The sequence below is a fragment of the Macrotis lagotis genome, chromosome 7 (assembly GCF_037893015.1).
Source record: "Macrotis lagotis isolate mMagLag1 chromosome 7, bilby.v1.9.chrom.fasta, whole genome shotgun sequence".
NCBI lineage: Eukaryota > Metazoa > Chordata > Mammalia > Peramelemorphia > Peramelidae > Macrotis > Macrotis lagotis.
Genome location: NC_133664.1, coordinates 57,919,194 through 57,937,653, shown reverse-complemented (window position 1 = coordinate 57,937,653; position 18,460 = coordinate 57,919,194). Strand labels below are relative to the sequence as shown.

General features: G+C 32.7%; 1 protein-coding gene across 1 annotated transcript in view; it reads right to left on the bottom strand.

Annotated features, from left to right (window-relative positions):
* Positions 1 to 18,460, bottom strand: part of MALRD1 (MAM and LDL receptor class A domain containing 1) — an 879,021-nt gene that overhangs the window by 367,065 nt on the left and 493,496 nt on the right. The gene's annotated exons all lie outside the window — the stretch shown is intronic.

Here is an 18,460-nt window from a genome sequence, read left to right as displayed (position 1 = left end):
AAACTGCCATTATTAAAAAAAAGGAAATATAATACTTAACTAACCACATTCTAGGAAAAAAGAGAGTTCCCGAAGAATAAATTTCCAGGACCAAAAGGTTTTAAAAGCAAATTCTACCAAACACTTAATGAACAGTTACGCCCAGTATTAAATAAACTATTTGGAAAAAAAAAGTTAAAGAAGTCTTACAATATTTTATGACCGAATGTGGTATTGATACTTAAAATAGGGATACCAAAATAAAAAAAAAAATACTATAGATGAATTTGCTTAAATATCGATACAAAACTTTTAAATGAAGTATTGACAAGGAGATTGCATCAGGAAATTACAAACAATCTAAAATACACCCAGTTGGGATATATGCTTTGTGTGCAGGGCTGCTTTCATATTAAGAAAACTAAACATATAATTCACTGTGTAAATAGCAAAAGAAATCATATAATTATCTTAATAGATGAAGAAAAAGTGGTTGAAATCAGTATTAAAACCACCATGGAACCTTTGTTAAAATAAAAAAAATTTGAGCAAGCTTTATCTGTAATGGGAATAAACACAATGTCCTTCCCAAAAAGATTAGGGGTAAAGAAAGAATATCCATTATTCCATCACTTTTATTCAATATTGTGCTTGCAATACTAATCATAACAACAAATAGAAAAAACAATTGTAGGAATAAAAATGGGCAATGAGGAAACAAAACTATCACTACATGCAAGTGGTAGGACCAGATACTTAGAAAACACTATAAAAATCAACTTTAAAACTTGTGGCAACAATTAGCAACTTTACTCAAGTTGCAGGATATAAAATAAGTTCTCCTATGTCATCAAGACATCTATATTTTACCAACAAAACTCAGGAAGAAAAAGTAAAAAGCAAAAATCTACTTAACGATAGGCAATATAAAATATTTTAGATTCTATATACACCAAGTCAAACTGAGAGATTAAATGAGCAAAATTAAAAAATCACTTTTTACCCCAGCAATGAAAGATCTAAACAATTGAAGAAGAATTACCTATAGGTGAGTTAATTTAAATTTAGAAAAAGTAATAATAAAATTCATCTGTAAGAACCATAGGGCAAGAATATAAAGGGAATCAAGTGAAAAAAGCTACAAAGGAAGGTAGCTGACTAGTAATAGATTTCAAGTTATATCAAAAAAGTTATAATCATGAAAACAAGCTGATATTGGCTACCAAAGGTAGTTCAGTGGAATAGATTCAGTACACAACATATAGTCGTAAATGAACATAATAATCACACTTTTGATAAAAACAAAGATCCAAACTTTGGGGGTAAGAACTCAATATCTGACAAAATTGTTGGCAAACTGGGAAGAAATTTGGAAGAAACTAAATATAGACCAATAACTCACATCATTTACAAAGATAAAGACAAAACAAATGAATAATTTAGACATAAATGATAATAGTACAAGCAAATTAAGGGAGTATGGGAAAACAAATCTGTCAGATCTATGTAAAAGTTTTCGACCAAATTATAGTGAAGAAAATAGGAAATAAAAATGGATAATTCTGGTCACACGAAATTTAAAAGACTTTGTAGAAACAAAACTACTGGAGATACAAACAAAAATAGAAAACAAGAAACTGGTGGAAAAATTTTAAAACAAGTCTCTGATAAAGGCCTTATTTTCTTCTATATAAAACAAACTGAAACAAATTTTTAAAAAATGTCATTCCCCAGTAGAAAACAAAATGGTTAAAATAGATCAATAGAAAGTTTTTTAGAAAAAGAAATCAAGACTATCATTAATCCCAAGAAATAATACTCTAAATCACTATTGATTAGGGAAATGAAAATTTAATTTTGAAATATCATCTCATAACAATTACGGCCAATATGGCAGAAAAAGGAAAATGTTAATTGTTAGAGAAAATATAGGAAAATTGGGATAGTAATGCACTGTTGGTGGAGTTGTGAACATTATTGAGGAAAACAATTTGGAATGATGCCTAAGGGACTATAAAACTATATACCCTTTGACTCAATAATATTGCTACTTAGGACTGTATCTCAGAGAGAACAAAGAAAAGGAAAAATGACTTATTTGCAAGAAACAAATTATGGTGGCAAAGAATTGGATATTAGCCATCAGTTGGAAAATGGCTGAGTAACTTGTGGTACGTGATTTCTATGAAATACCATTATGCAATAAGAAATGACAAGCATGTCATTTTCTTTCTCCGAAAGACTTATACTAACTGATGCAAATTGAAATGAACAGAACCAGGAACATTGTATGTAGCAACAGAAATATTGTAATAAAGATCAATTATTAAAGATTTTGTTATTTTAATCAAGAAAATGATGGAAGTAAGCTCAAGAACTATGAACATAAAGTGCTATCTGTTTCCAGGTAGAACACTGATTAATTCTGAGCAAAGAAATATACTTTTTTTTTACATTATTTTTGGGGATTTTGTCCAAGTGCATTCTTCTGCAGTATGACTAATTTGGAAATATGTTTTACATGTATCATCAATATCATGTTTCTTGAGATTTCATTGGGTGGCATGGGGTAGCAGAGAGGGAAAGAATTTGGAACTCAATTTGGAAATTAATGCTAATTTTTCCATGTAATTGGGAAAGATTTAAAATACAATAAAATATATTAAAATAAATGAAAGATGTTTTTAAAGTTGTTTTGGCAAGCCAATGGGTTGCTAACCATGGATATCTCATGATGGTGATGGTTCATGCTTAGGTGAGATGTCCTTAGAGGCTTAATCCAATGGAAGAGAGTTCACTGAGGACAACTTAATCCCCATATCATTTTACCAGACAGACACAGAACACATTAAAATCATGTTAGTAACTCTCAATTATAGATGCCATGATTTACTTGTTTGAACTGATAAATGCTCATGGTAATTATATGTACACAAGTACAAGATGTGAGAACCCTGATGTAGATTTATCAAGACTGAAGGTGGCTAGTCCTTGGATGATAACATTTGTTCAAATCATATGAATTCCTCACAAAAGTAAAAAGAAAAACCTTATGGAAAAATTCACCTTAGTTTAGGGAAAAAAAATCACAGGAGATTCATAGTCTCTAATCTAAAAACATGATTACCTATCACTCTTTAGGAAAGAGTGCACAAGGAATGGAACTGATGTGGATTCCTCAAGTAAAGACATAGTGATGCCATTTTGGTTTTCTTTGATGAAAAAGGACAAGAACAATCAAAACTATGCTTGTAAATTAATATTAAGAGGTAAAAGATGGGGCGGCTAGGTGGCGTAGTGGATAAAGAACCAGCCTTGGAGTCAGGAGTACCTGGTTTCAAATCTGGTCTCAGACACTTAATAATTACCTAGCTGTGTAGCCTTGGGCAAGCCACTTAACCCCATTTGCCTTGCAAAAACCTAAAAAAAAAGAGGTAAAAGAAGTATTCCTTAGCCATGATACAAAGATATTCAGAAATTCTTCTTCTTAGGCCTCACTATAGCAAATAGATTCTCAAAAACTATGCTAGAAGACTATAAACAAGTAAGTTTTATACATATATAAATTCAAGTAGGAGGAGTTTCCTAACAATAATAATATACTCATCCCAACAGTGACAATAAAAGGGATTGTATTATTAAAGTTTCTATCTGAACCTCATAAAAAAGAAAACAGTGATAACAGCACACATTTTTATAACCATAAAAGCAGAGGAATAATGTTGGAATCTATATCTTCAAAAATCCATAATATCAATGAGATTTAGGATTCATATATCTAAGGAAGCCATTTAAAGAAAAACTCTCTCTCTTTCATATACACACATACATGAAGGCAAGAATTGATATTTGTCCTGAGGGTATATGATAAAACTAATATAAAAACTTAAATAAATACTTTTGGAATAAACAGATATGACTTTACCAGGAAAAAATAAAGAAAATTTTACTTTGCCATATGAAAATGAGGAAAGACAAGAAGTGTATATCAGTAGGATTGTTGTCTATAACAGAAAGTGGATTGTCTCCATATGGAGTCTATGAAATGGCTTAAATCCAAGAAGAGAATCCAACAGCCCTCCCTGAGTAATATCACATGATCTTAGTCAATATTTTGTTGACAAAGAAGTATCAGCAAAAATGAATGTCAGGCAGATTTATTTATGGAAGAAGAGAAGTTTTGGATGACCATCCAGGATCAAGACATTGCCCTCAAAACTGCAAATAATTTATCTATAGAAGCCTAGACATTGATTGATGAAGATTATGTAAAAGAATTTTAGAAACTTTGCAAAATATCAATGGAAGGTCCAAAATTTAGCACCTAACAAAGGATAGAAAAAGTAGCCAGGTGACATGAATCATACTACAGAAGCTTGCAGAATTTTAATATTTAGCAGGCAACAAATCTGCAAAGTAGAAATACAATACTCAAAATATCCTGGAGAATTCAGTTAATAGACTGAACCAATATATCATTATATTGTTTGTCCACAATTACTTACATTTACTGTAATAATTTTAAGATGTCTTTTTAATAAAAACAAGTATTACAAATACCATTAATTTTCAAAACAAGTGGGATAATAACACTTTCAAAATATAGATATCTACATTCCCCAATTAATAAATGGTCAAAGGAAATGACCAAGCAGTTTTCTAAAGAAAAAAAATCTATTTCTAGTGCTCTTATCTAAAAATGCTCTAAATTCTGTTGATATTCAATGCAAATACTGATATGAAATGCAAATAATATGATATTAAAGGAAAATCACAAATGTTAAAGGAGATGTGAGAAAACTGGGACACTAAAGCACTGTTGGGGGAATTAGGAAATGATCCTCCCATTCTGGAAAGCAATTTGGAACTATGCCAAAACAGCTATATGTATAGTTTTATAGCTATGTGTGTGTGTGTATGTGTGTGTGTACAAATATATATATATATATATATATATATATACATATATATATATATATGTACACACACATATATATGTACATACACATACATACACCAACATATATATATATATATATATATATATATATATATATAAACCTATATATAAATATATATATATATATATATATTAAAACAAAGTTGGACAAAAACATAAAAATATTTAGAGATGCTCTTTTTGTGTTGGCAAAGAATTGGAAATTGAGGGGATGACTGAAATAATTGTGGTATATTTTTATGGAATGCTATTTTCAAAAAGAAATGATCAGGTTGCTTTTAAAAAAGCTGGAAAGACAACCAGACCTGATGCAAAGTGAAATAAGAAGAACCAGGAAAATATTAAAGAAAGTAGCATCTATGAGGTTTTTTAAATGATGAGGTGAATGTTTTACCTATTTTCAGCAATATAGTGATTGAAGACAATTCTGAAGAACTTGTAATGAAAAATGGCAACTGTCTCCAGAGAAAGAATAAGTGGAATTCTAATGCAGGTCAACACAATATTTTTTCACTTTATTTTTGGGGGGATTTTTGCTTTTGGTGACTGGGCGGGGGTCTGTTTTCTTTCATAACATGATTAATATGGAATTACGATGTACATGACTACACATATAGTCAAATTGTTTGCCTTTTCAATGAGAGGAAGAGGGAAAGAGTGAGGGAATTCAGATCTTGGATTTTTAAATAATTTAAAATATATTTTCATGTACTATATTTTTAAAGAAGAAAAAGTCATGGAAGAATCAAAACATGTGGGAAAAGGATAAAATGCCAGCCATCCAATTACTAGAGTACTGAAAATATTTTTTAGAGAGAATACAGAATATTGAACTTATATCTAAATACTTTTATTCATTTATAAGAATGGAATCATTTTTTCAGAGCAGTAACATACATAATGTTAAATGAAAGAGAATAATAACAGGATAGTGATTAGTCCAACAATAGCATCACAAAGAAATATCGTGCAACTTCATATATATGGATGTCAACTTTTATAATTCCCCTAAAGCATACCAAATAGCTTCATTTCTCAAAACCCTTCTCCAATACTATTAAACTATCAATTGTATCCAATAAGTGAAAAAGTAAAAATGAATTGCTTTGTGAATAAATCTGTAGGTCTAATGGAATAATTTCATGAAGACAAGACATAAATATGTATTTCTTCCCAATACAAGATAAACTAAGCTTAAGAGTATTGAGGTAAATGCTATAACAGTGTTTGTCCCATTGGAAGGAAGTATTTAGAACAATTAATGCTTTTACAATACAAGGATTAAAACAGAGTTTGGAGAAAACAAGATTGACAATGAATTTAGAAAGAATCTAATGAAATACTCTGAAAGGGGAAAAGTACAATAGTAACTATACATAGGACAAATTACTATAAAGTAACTTTGGAAAAATGAACATTTCTTCCCCTTCATCAAAAATAAGGGAGAAATGATAGCATTTTCTTAGGCCCCATAAATATGTTAAAATCACTTAGAGTACATCTGATGGGGAATAGAAATAGGCAACACTTCTACAAGCTAAAGTAAAGGTTAAAATTATGATCATTTCATTAGTCTAATTGAATGTTCCTGATTAAATTTCAGATAGAACCAATGAAAAACTTAAGATCCAAGAATATAATCAGAACCCCTTTAATGAATAACATCTAGATAAAATCCGCTCCCTCTCTCTTTCTCTCTCTCTGACACATACACACACAAACACACACAAACATACATACATACATACATACATACATACATATAAATATTAATTCAATCCTCACAACTCTAGATGTATGCTCTTGTTATTCCCATTACAGCTGAAACAAGGTAACATAACTAGTAAGTAACAGATGCAGATTTTGAACTCATTTTTTCCGATTCTAAATCCATACTCTATTCACTTGTTTAATTTAAATTAAGAATAATTTAAATAATAATGATCTTTCATATATCCCTAACTCCGAAACTATTTAGAATGAAAAGTTCTCCAAATACATACAGTAGGAAAAAAATTCAATTTTTGTTAGAAAAGGAAGAATATATATCATTTTCCCAGTCCTCTTTGCTACTAGAAATAGTTTCATTAATCATATAAGAAGATGCATTTATAACTCATGATTTTTATGAAATTCTAATAAATAATCATTTTAACTACCTGAAAAAAGTTCAAATATGAAATATAAAATGATTATATTTAGCTTATTACTATCTCTATCATCTATTTCTCCTTTTTTTTCTTTCTGTCAATCCATCCATCCATCCATCCATCCACCTCATTATATGTCCATTTTTATGCAAAATCAACAAAATATAAGATTGGAAGAATAAACATAACATCAAAAATTAACATTTATCAAAGCTTCAGATTTGTAAAGCACTTATTTTCAAATTCTTTTATTTGATTCTCACAATAGTAATATGAGGCAAATGTTAATTTTTAAATGAAGAAAGTAAGTTCCTCAGAGGTCAAATGCTTTGCTCAGGTCCCAAAACCAGAAAGTATTATCCATAAATTTGGAAGCCAACTTTTCTTGATTCCCAGATAAGAGCCCTATTACCAGTCTCAAGAGATTGTCTCATTACCTTCTGAATAAGAGTCTTTCTTAATTCAAAGCAGCACATCACCAGAAGACAGAGGACTACCTGATCCATTATTTTGGTCACTACAATTCATGGAACAGCTTCCTAATATGTGGAAACCTATAATTTGAATCCTGGGAAAGAACCGCAACTCTGATTAAGTCACAGACTTTTAGAAATATTGGTATTATATCAAGTATTCCAGGTAACCATTCTAAACAAAGTAACAAATTAAAAAAAACTAATTAAAATTAAAATATAACTAAACACTATCCTTTTTTTTTTATAAATGCAGCAATAAAACTCCTGCTTGATTGGACATAATTTGTTTCTACTCAGGCACTTCTTTGTGATCTAATTGACATTTGGGATGTTGTGAAAAGTTGGATATGTTATTCTTCCTTCTTTGAAATTCATTTATTTAATTGTTGATCTCTAGTTTTGCTCCATATGACAGGTCCTGCATAAGATAATCCCTTTTCTTCATTTTTACAGTATTACTCCTGGTCTTGTAGAAACAAAGGACTGATTCAAGGAGATAGTGATAAGTCTTAGACAGATTCAGGGGAGATGCAATAGCAAGGCTTAAAAAATTAATAACCCCTTTTCTATTTGAAGTTTGATAAAATGGTTTCCCACCCAATAGATGAGTCACTGCTGAGTAGAAATTGAGCCCTGCCTCCTTTACTACATGATTATGAAAAATGGAATGTCTCCTAACTGAACACCATGAAAACAAAGCCCTGACTTAAAATCAAAATCTATGACTGCATTTTTTCATATAAAGAAGATTTGTTTAGCAAATATTGTAATCCTCATAAAGATTTTTTTTTGAAAATTTCCCCTCTTTCTAAATAACAGTACCAACTGAAGCAAATCCAGAGATAGGAAATGTCTATGGAGGGGAGATCATTATTTACTTTTTCAATGTGATTCTGTAAAGTGATTCTTTGGATGATATTCAAAAGATACAATGTGACAAATGCCAATTTAGAAATGATTTTTGCAATCAAAAATGCATCTGAGGAAATAGTCTGGCTGAGGTATTATATATGCCCATCCTATTGATGACTCTTTCCTTTGTAACAGTGAATTTACTGGATAGCTCATCAACAAGTACTGTTAGACTCATAAAGAAAAGGTAAATTACTACATATATATATATATATATATATGTACATATATATATATATATATATGAGATGGAATGGATTTATTTTACATAGAAATTAAAATTTTAAAATGACAGCACCTTACAGAATTTGCTCAATTGAAATGAATAGAATTCATGTGAAATGAAGTTAAATATAGAACACATACAAAATGAATAATAAATAATTTTAGGGGATAGAATAGCTTCATTTAGGATACAAACCTTGAATAGAGTGTTGAATGATGTCAATGATTCCATTAAATAAAAGGGACGAGAAAGTACACAGTAGATAAGGAAAACCATATGCACAAAGCCATGGAAACAGGAGATAGAATGATCTGTACTGGGGACAGTAACTAGTCCAAATGTGCTATGACATCAAGGGCATGAGAGACAATTGTGTGAAATTAATCTGGAAGTATCATCTGGAGGGAGATATTAATTGTCTTGAAATGTTAGAGAAATTTGAGTTTTATACTAGAATTAATGGGTAGTATTTAAATCATTTAATGTTTTGATTTGGGAAGGAAGCTGATAAGATTTTTGCATTGAGAATAGTATTGTGACAAACTGTGAAAGTGAGAACAGAATAACTAGGGAAAAGTCTATCAACCAGATGGCATTGCAGTAGACCAGGAGGAAGGCACTGGGTTAGTGAATTAGGGTGGTATCGATTTAGAAAAAGAAGACAGAATGGTTGACAAAATACTTGTAGTTTATCCTTCATTCTGAAAGAAGACAATGACATCAGGGAGGTGATGCCATGACAAGCACATGAATTGGATTTGATTGGGTATGTGTGTGTGGGGGGGGTGGCTGTACTAAGTCTCCAGCCATCTGGTGGGCCTCTCAGTCATTTGAGTCCAGTAGCCAGATATGGATCAGGATGACTGGAGATGAGCCCTGGATATGAGGAAATCAGGGTTAAGTGACTTGTCCAAGGTCAAAGTTGAACTCAGGTTCTCCTGATTCCAGGGTCAGTGATCTCTCTATCACACCACCTAGCTTCCCTGAAAGAAAACTTATATAGTGGTTGAATTGGCAAGTCTTGGTAATTGATACAGAATGATGGGAGAAAAGAATCAAGGTTGAGGGTGGTTCTGGTTTTATAAACTTGGGTTATTAGAAAGGTGGCAATTTCCTAAATAGAAAAAGATGTTGAGAAGAAGTGTTGGTTTGGTGAGAAATAAGGGATTAACTTTGGTTATATGGATCTTGAGATTCCTACAAAATATCTAGCAAGCAGTTGGAGCTTCAGGCATGGAGATCTGGAGTAAGATGAAGACTAAATATAGATTTTAGTATTTACTGTTAGCAACTGAACTAATGGGAATGAATGATTCCACCAAAAGAAAAGGGGAGAACCCAAGTCATAGACCTAGACACAGCCACTGATTGTACACAAAAAGTGGATTGTGAGATAATGTGGTTCTTCTTTTCTAAGATAATGGTACAAATAAAAAATAATAAGATATGACTACAAATTGGGATAGAAGAAATACAACTGAAACAGAGTGGAGAGAGAACCAGAAGATTTAGAGAAGCTTTGGTTAGAAGTGCAAGAATTGCTGTTAATCCTTGAAGAATGAAAAGACAGAGAGTTTAATGTCTAAAGTTTCATTTTATGGAAATTGTATAAAATGAATACATATCTTTCTCCTACAAATAAGCCACTTGTTAGGTGTGATATTCTGTTTACAGTGTGCTTTTTAACCACTAGATGGCAGAGAGTTGTATTTTGTAATTCTTAAAACCTCAAGAATCATAGAGTTTCCAGGCAACATGAAAGTTGCTACAAATAGAATGCTACTTAAGCAAGTCCATAAAATGCCATTATAAAATATGCTTGATAGAAAGAAAACATGATCAGAATAATTATGTTTCCTGCAGTTCTCCAAACTTTATCAATAACGAAGTATTCAGCTGTATATGGCTGGGGGAAGGGATGGGTGAATGAGTCTGACTGTGTTTTATATTTTTTATCTAGTCTAGTTTCACACTTTTGTTGAAAACTAATACATCTCTTCCTTTGCACTCGCATCTAAACTAGACTAATTTAAAAATTGGGCTTAATTTCCTCATTTACAAAATAATAAACTTGATCTAAATAAGGATTAAGATTTCTTTAAATTTTGAATCAATGATTCTATCATTCCATGACCATGACTTGCCTACTTGTCTATTTTGTCTAATTGGGAAAATGTTATGGCAAAAAATAGAAATACCCTTTTAAGATCATAAAATAAGAGGTCCATATATTTAAAATTCAAATGTATATCAAAAGTTACCTAATCCAACCCATTATTTTTACAGATGAAGAAACTGAGGTTCAGGGAGAAATAGTGGCTTGACCATAGTCAAAACATGCAAGAGGCAGGTCTTCAAACTCCAGAACACTGTACTGTACTACTTCCTATTTTCTAAGTTTGAATGGTAGGATTGCTACATGATTTTGAGAGACCTGATTTTGCTTAGAAACCCCAGTTCCTTATGGAAGCCAGAAGAAAAATTAGCAGACAAGAACAAATTTCTGCTTTTATAAAAAAAAATTCCACAGGACATAAAACAAAAATATTCTCCCAATAGCAAAGTATTCATAATAGTCAATTTTATTTGAGATAAACCAAACAAGAAACAATGTAGGTGGCAATCAATTGGGGAAATCCTGGGGAAATTATGGCATATGAATGAAACAGAAAATTACTGCACTTGAGGAAATGAGGAATATGAGTAAGTCAACATAAGACATAGGAACTGAAAAAAACCAGAAGAATAACATAGTTGATAGCTTTAAGAATTTAAATGAAAAGGGGCAGCTAGGTGGTCCAGTGGATAAAGCACCGGCCCTGGAGTCAGGAGTACCTGGGTTCAAATCCTGTCTCAGACACTTAATAATTACCTAGATGTGGGGCCTTGGGCAAGCCACTTAACCCCATTTGCCTTGCAAAAACCTAAAAAAAAAGAATTTAAATGAAAACATCTTTGAAAAATAACTGAGTCTTGATTCAAGGCAATACTGAGTCTATAAATTAAAGAATGATACAAGTTTCTTCATTTTATCAGTTAAATGGGGAAGAGTAGTCATTAAATGTTGTTATCAGTCATGGTTGCTGTGACATTCGGTTATGTTTATTTATTTTTAATTGTGTAAAGGAGAGTAAAAATGTATTGGGGGTTATAAGCTTCCTGTGGTATAAAAAACATGAATAATTATGTAAAGCATATAATAATATAAAGCATAATTTTAAAAACAATAGAACTTAAACAGAAATAGTAAATTGAATTTTCTAGATGATTCTCAAAGGCATATATCATGGGGACTATTAGCAAGGTAATATTACTTGGATTTGTAATGGACAAAACAAATCTGGAAATCTTTATCTCATAAAGAATGACAGTCTCAACCCTCTTTCTGAATTTTTTTGTTTTTTGAATTTTACAATGTTTCCCCATCTCACTTCCCTCCCTCAACCTCCCCCCCACCACACAAGGCAGTCTGATAGTCTTTACATTTCTCCATGTAATATATTGATCAAAATTGAATGTGTAGAGAGAGACATCATATACTTAAGGAAAAAATAAAATATAAGAGATAGCAAAATTACATGAGCTAACTTTTTTTTTAGGTTTTTGCAACCAAGACCACACAGCTAGGTAATTATTAAGTGTCTGACACCAGATTTGAACCCAGGTACTCCTGACTCCAAGGCCGGTGCTTTATCCACTGCACCACCTAGCCACCCCAAGATAACTTTTTAAAAATTAAAGGTAATAGTCTTTGGTCTTTGTTTAAACTCTACAATTCTTTCTTTAGATACAGATGGTACCTGATTGTTGCACTGCTGAAATGAGCAAGTTCATTAAGACTGGTTGGTCATCATCCCTATGCTGCTGTTATGGTGTACAATGTTCTACTGGTTCTGTTCATCTCGCTCAGCATCAGTACATGAAAATCCTTCCAGACTTCTCTGAATTCCCATCCCTCCTGGTTTGAAATAGTATAAGTGTTCCATAACATACATATACCACAATTTATTCAGCCATTTCCCAGCTGATGGACTATCCCTCAATTTCCAATTCTTTGCCACCACAGAGCTGCTTTGAATATTTTTGTACAAATGGTGTTTTTATCCTATTTTATGATCTTTTCAGGGTAAAGACCCAGTATTTGTAATGCTGTATCCAAGGGTATGAACATTTTTATTTTTTTTAAATTTTAAGGCAATAGGGTTAAATGACTTGCCCAAGGTCACACAGGTAGGCAAGTATAAAGTTCCTCAGGCCACATTTGAACTCAGGTCCTCCTGACTCCGGGGTCAGTTTTCTATCTATTATGCCACCTAGCTGCCTCTGGTATGAACATTTTTATTGCTCCTTGGGTGGAATTCCAAATTGCTCTCCAGAAAGGTTGGATGAGTTCACAGCTCCACCAACAATGTATTAGTGTCTCAGATTTACTATATCCTTTCCAACATTGGTCATTGTCTTTTCTTGTCATATTGGCCAGTCTGAAAGATGTGAGGTGTTACTTCAGAGATGCTTTAATTTTTCAGGTGAATATGGACAGCTTTGATTTCCTCATCTGTAAATTGCCTCTGCATTTCCTTTGGCCATTTGTCAATTGGGGAATGACTAGTTTGTCTTCTTTATATAAATTTGACTCAGTTTTCTATTTATTTTAGAAATGAGTCTTTTGTCAGAAATATTAGTTGTAAAAATTGTTTCCCAACTTAATACATTTCTTTTGATCTTGGTTACTCTGGTTTTGTTTGTGCAAAAGCTTTGTAATTTAATGAAATCAAAATTATCTTGTTAGTTTTTAATGATATTCTCTATCTCTTCCTAAGTCATAAACTACTTCCCTTTCCATAGATCTGACAGGTACTCTATTCCTTGATATCCTAAGTTTGCTTATAATATTGTCTTTTATGTCTAAATCCTATAACCATTCTGATCTTTTCTTGGTATAAGGTGTGAGGTGTTAGTCTAATCCAAGTTGGTCTAATCTGAGTCATACTACATTTCCATTTTCCCAACAGTTTTAATAAAGGGGAGAGTTTTTATCCCAGAAGCTGGACTCTTTGGCTTTATCAAACAGCAGATTAAGATAATCATTTCCTGCTATCTGTTTTGCACCTAGTATATTCTACTGATCCAACTCTCTATTTCTTAGCCAGTACCAGGCAGTTTTGATGATGAATGCTTTATAATTTTAGATCTGGTAAGGCTAAGCCACCTTGCTTTGCATTTTTTTTCCATTAAATCCCTTAATATTCTTGACTTTTTATTTCTCCATAGGAATTTACTTACACTTTTTTTCTAGTTCATTAAAGTTAATTTTTGGAAGTATAATTGGTAAAAAACAAAATGAGTTTAATTTAGCATAATTTAGGTAGAATTGCCATTTTTATTATATTAGCTTGGCCTATCCATGAGCAATTGATATTTGCCCAGTTATTTAAATCTTATTTTATTTGTGTGAGAATTGATTTAGAGTTGTTTTCATAGAATTTTTGAGTCTGCCTTAGAAGGTAGACTCCCAAGTATTTTATATTGTCTGTACTTATTTTAAATGGAATTTCTCTTTCTAGCTTGATAGTAATATATAGAAATGCTGAAGATTTATGAGGGTTTATTTTATATCCTGCAACTTTGCTATACTTGCTAACTGTTTCTATTAGTTTTTAGATGATTTTTTTAGGATTCTTTGGGTATAGCATCATGTCATCTGCAAAGAGTAAGAGTATTGTTTCTTCCTTCCCAATTCTAATTCCTTCAATTTCTTTTTCTTCTCGTATTGCTGAAGCTAACATTTCTAACACAATTTTGAATAGTAGTGGTGATAACAGGCATACTTATTTCACCCCCCGATCTTATTGGGAATGCCTTTGGCTTATCCCCATTGCACATAATGTTTGTTGATGGTTTCAGATATATACTGCTAATAATTCTTCTTTTTGCAAGGCAAATGGGGTTAAGTGGCTTGCCCAAGGCCACACAGCTAGGTAATTATTAAGTGTCTGAGACCGGATTTGAACCCAGGTACTACTGACTCCAAGGCCGGTGCTTTATCCACTGTGCCACCTAGCTGCCCCTACTGCTAATAATTCTAACGAACTATCCATTTATTCCTACATTTTCCAGTGTTTTTAGTAGGAATGGTGCTGTATTTTGCCAAAGGCTTTTTCAGTATCGAGATAATAATATGATTTCATATGGGTTTGTTATTGATATAGTTAATTAAACTAATATTTTCCTAATATTGAACCAACCTTGCATTCCTGGGATAAATCCTTCTTGGCTTGGTAACTTACTGTAATAGCTTTGTTAAGATTTTATTTAAGATTTTTACATCTATATTTATCAGAGAGATAGGTCTGTAATTTTCTTTCTCTGTTTTGACTCTTCCTGGTTTAGGTATCAGCACCATATTGTCATGATAGAAAGAGTTAGGTAGATTCAGTTTTCACCTATTTTTACAAAGAGTTTATATAGAACTGGAACTAGTTGTTCCCTTAAACATTTGATAAGATTCACTTGTGAATCCATCTGGTTCTGGAGATTTTTCTTAGGGAGTTCAATAACAGCTTGATAAATGTCTTTTTCTGAGATAGGGTTATTTAGGTATTTAATTTCCTCTTCATTTAACCTGGGCAACTTATATTTTTGTAAATATTCATCCATTTTGCTTAGATTATAAAATTTATTGGAATACAGTTGGGCAAAATAATTCTGAATCATTACTTTAATTTCCTCCTCATTGATGTTCACCTTTTTTATTTATCATATTTATTTATCAATTTGATTTTTCATTTTTAATCAAATTAACTAGAGATTTATCAATTTTATTGTTTCATTCATAATAGCAACTTGGTTTTATTAGTTCAATAGTTTTGCTTGCTTTCAAATTTCTTAATTTCTCCTTTAACTTTAGAATTTCTAATTTGATATTTAATTGGGGATTTTTTAATTTGTTTTTTCTCTTTTTCTAGTTGCATGCTTAGCTCATTGATTTCCTTTTTAATTTATTCATGTAAGCATGTAAAGATATAATATATCCCCTGACAACTGCCCTGGTTATATCCCATAAGTTTTGATATATTTTCTCATTGTTTCTGAATAGCACCTCCTTCAATGTGTTTGCCCCCCTTATATCCAACCACCTCCACTTTCTTTCCCCTTTCCCTCTGCCCCTTCTTCCTTCCTTCCCTTCCTTCTATTAGTTCCTTTTTTCCTCTCCCCTCCCCTTTTTCTCTTTTAATACTTGAAAGGTAAGATAAGCTTCTTAAGTGTGTGTGTGTGTATGTTAACTTTGAACCAAATCTGATCAGAGTAAGATTCTGGTTCTCACCTCCTCCTTTCTTCCCCTTTATTGAAATAGGTCTGTTGTACCTCTTTATATGATGTCATTTACCCCATTCAATCTCTTCTATCCTCCCCTCTCTTTAATGGTTTTTAAATATGGTTTTTAAATCATTCTATCAGAGTCACAGATAATTCATGAGTGTCCATTACTTCTGGTTAAGTACATTCTCTCTAATAGAGTTACAGTTCTCAGTCTTTCTCCCAGGTGGGGATATAGCCCATTTCATCTTATTGGACAGCAGGTTTTTTTCCTTTACCCTTTTTTAAAACCTTTCATCTGTCTATTGATTTTGATGCCTAAATTTTCTATTTATCTCTGGTCTTTTTCATCAGGAAAAGGTAGAAGTCTCCTATTTTGTTAAATGTCTATCTTTTCTCCTGGAAGAGAAGGTTAAAGTTTTGACAGATAGCCAGATAGTGAATTCTTGGCTGTGTTCCAAGCTCCCTTGCTCTTTGGAATATCATATTCCAGGCCCTTTGATCATTTAATGTTGATATAACCAAGTCCTGTGTAATCCTTACTGTAGCTCCCTGGTATCTAAATTTTTTTTCTTTCCACCTGTTCGCAGGATTTTTTCTTTTATCTGTAAGCCTTTGAATTTGGCCACAATATTCCTTTTTTTTTCATTTTGGGATCCCTTTCTGGAGGAGATCAAGGTATTCTTTCAATAACTATTTTGCCCTCTGATTCCATGATATCAGGTCAATTTTCCATCACTAAATCCTGTAATATTGAGTCCAGGCTTTTTTTCTCCTCAATGCATGCACAAAACTGAATGATTCTTTAACTGTCTCTTCTGGATCTATTCTCAAGATCAGAGGTGTTGCTGATAAGGTATTTTGAATTTTCTCTTACTTTTTCCAGTTTTTGGTTTGTTTAGCAGATTCTTGTTGTCCCATGAAGTCATTAATTTTCACAGATTCTATTTTTTAAGAGAAGAATTTCGTTCATTTACCTTTTGCAACTCCTTTTCCAACTGATCAATTCTATTTTGAAGGAGTTTCCATTTGACCATTGAGTTCTTGAGAGAATAATTTCCTTTTTGTGTTTGTCCAATTGTGTTTTCCAATATTTTTTTTGTTGTGAGGTATTTTCTCTTGAGTTTCTTTTTCCAGTTTTTCCAATTGATTTTTAAACTCTTTCCTGATTTCTTCTAAGAAGTCTTTCTGGGCTGGAGACCAATTCAAATTCTCCTCAGAAGTTCTAGATCTGTTTGAGTCAGAGCCTTTACCTTCTAGGTAGTTTTCTATGGACACCCTCCCACCCTCTGCAGGCCTTTCTTCATTTTCCAAACATCTTGTGTTGGGGGAGGGGCTGGTTCACAGATCTTTGGTGTTGAAATTCCTATTGCCTTTTCTCACTGGGTTAGTAACTCCAAGTGGACCAGGCAGTAAGGGCTGCTGGTTTCTTTCTCTGGAATATCTGTGACCTTGATTTTAGGCCTGGAGGGGGTGGGTGGTACTACTGTATACTATTATCCTTAAACAATGTGGCCTGTGCCCAGATGAAGGAGCTTTGCTGCCCATACCTGAGTATGGGGGGTGGGGGTGAGAGGCTCTGTTACTGTGTTTGTTTTGGGGAGATGGCTCAGCTGAAAGTATGGAACCCATGGCCCTGGTCCACTGGATCAGCCTCGCTGAGTGGATTGAAGTCCAGCAGCACTCTGCAACTCTCTGTGCTGGAGCTCTCCATCCAGGCCCAGTGGAGCAACCCCGTTCCACCTCCTTACATAGCCAGAGTCTCTGCAGCTGATTTTAGATTGATCCTTGGGCTTCACCTTGTCATCCCTGCACTGGCTCTCTGCTTTTTGCCCCCAGTTCACCCAAGATCCCTGGAGACAGACCTCTTGGTAGATGTTCTTCTCCTACCTTCTTTTTCTGAGTTTTGTCAATCGAATCTCTATTAAGAGGTTTGTTTCATATTAGTTCTGAGGGAAAGCCAGAAGACCTTAGTACAGTGCCTGTCTTTTCTCCACCATCCTGGCTAGAAGTCCCATGGTCTCATCTTATTTGGGTAAACCCAAAGAACTCAACAACTTGCTTCAATCATTATGTGCTCTTAGTTTCATAATGACATCAAGTAAATTAAAGAAACAAATACACTAAATAAGTATTTATTTATTGATTTAAAAATATTAAAAGTCCATAGTTTGAGTCTAAATTCAGTGAAATAGGATGGGAAATAGAATGAATGAATGGATGGTTGTATCAACCTTCACTAAAATTTACAAACTTAGTGCTGTCTGTAGAAATGAGACATTAAGTGACTTTCCCAAGGTCATAAAGCTTGTAGTATATGTTAGAAATATGAGTTGAATCCAAATTTTTCTAGCTAAAATGACTCTAAGTACAATAGTCTTCTAACTCTGCAACACTGCTTCTCATGTCTCTAATACAGATGTTCAAAGAAATCCCAATG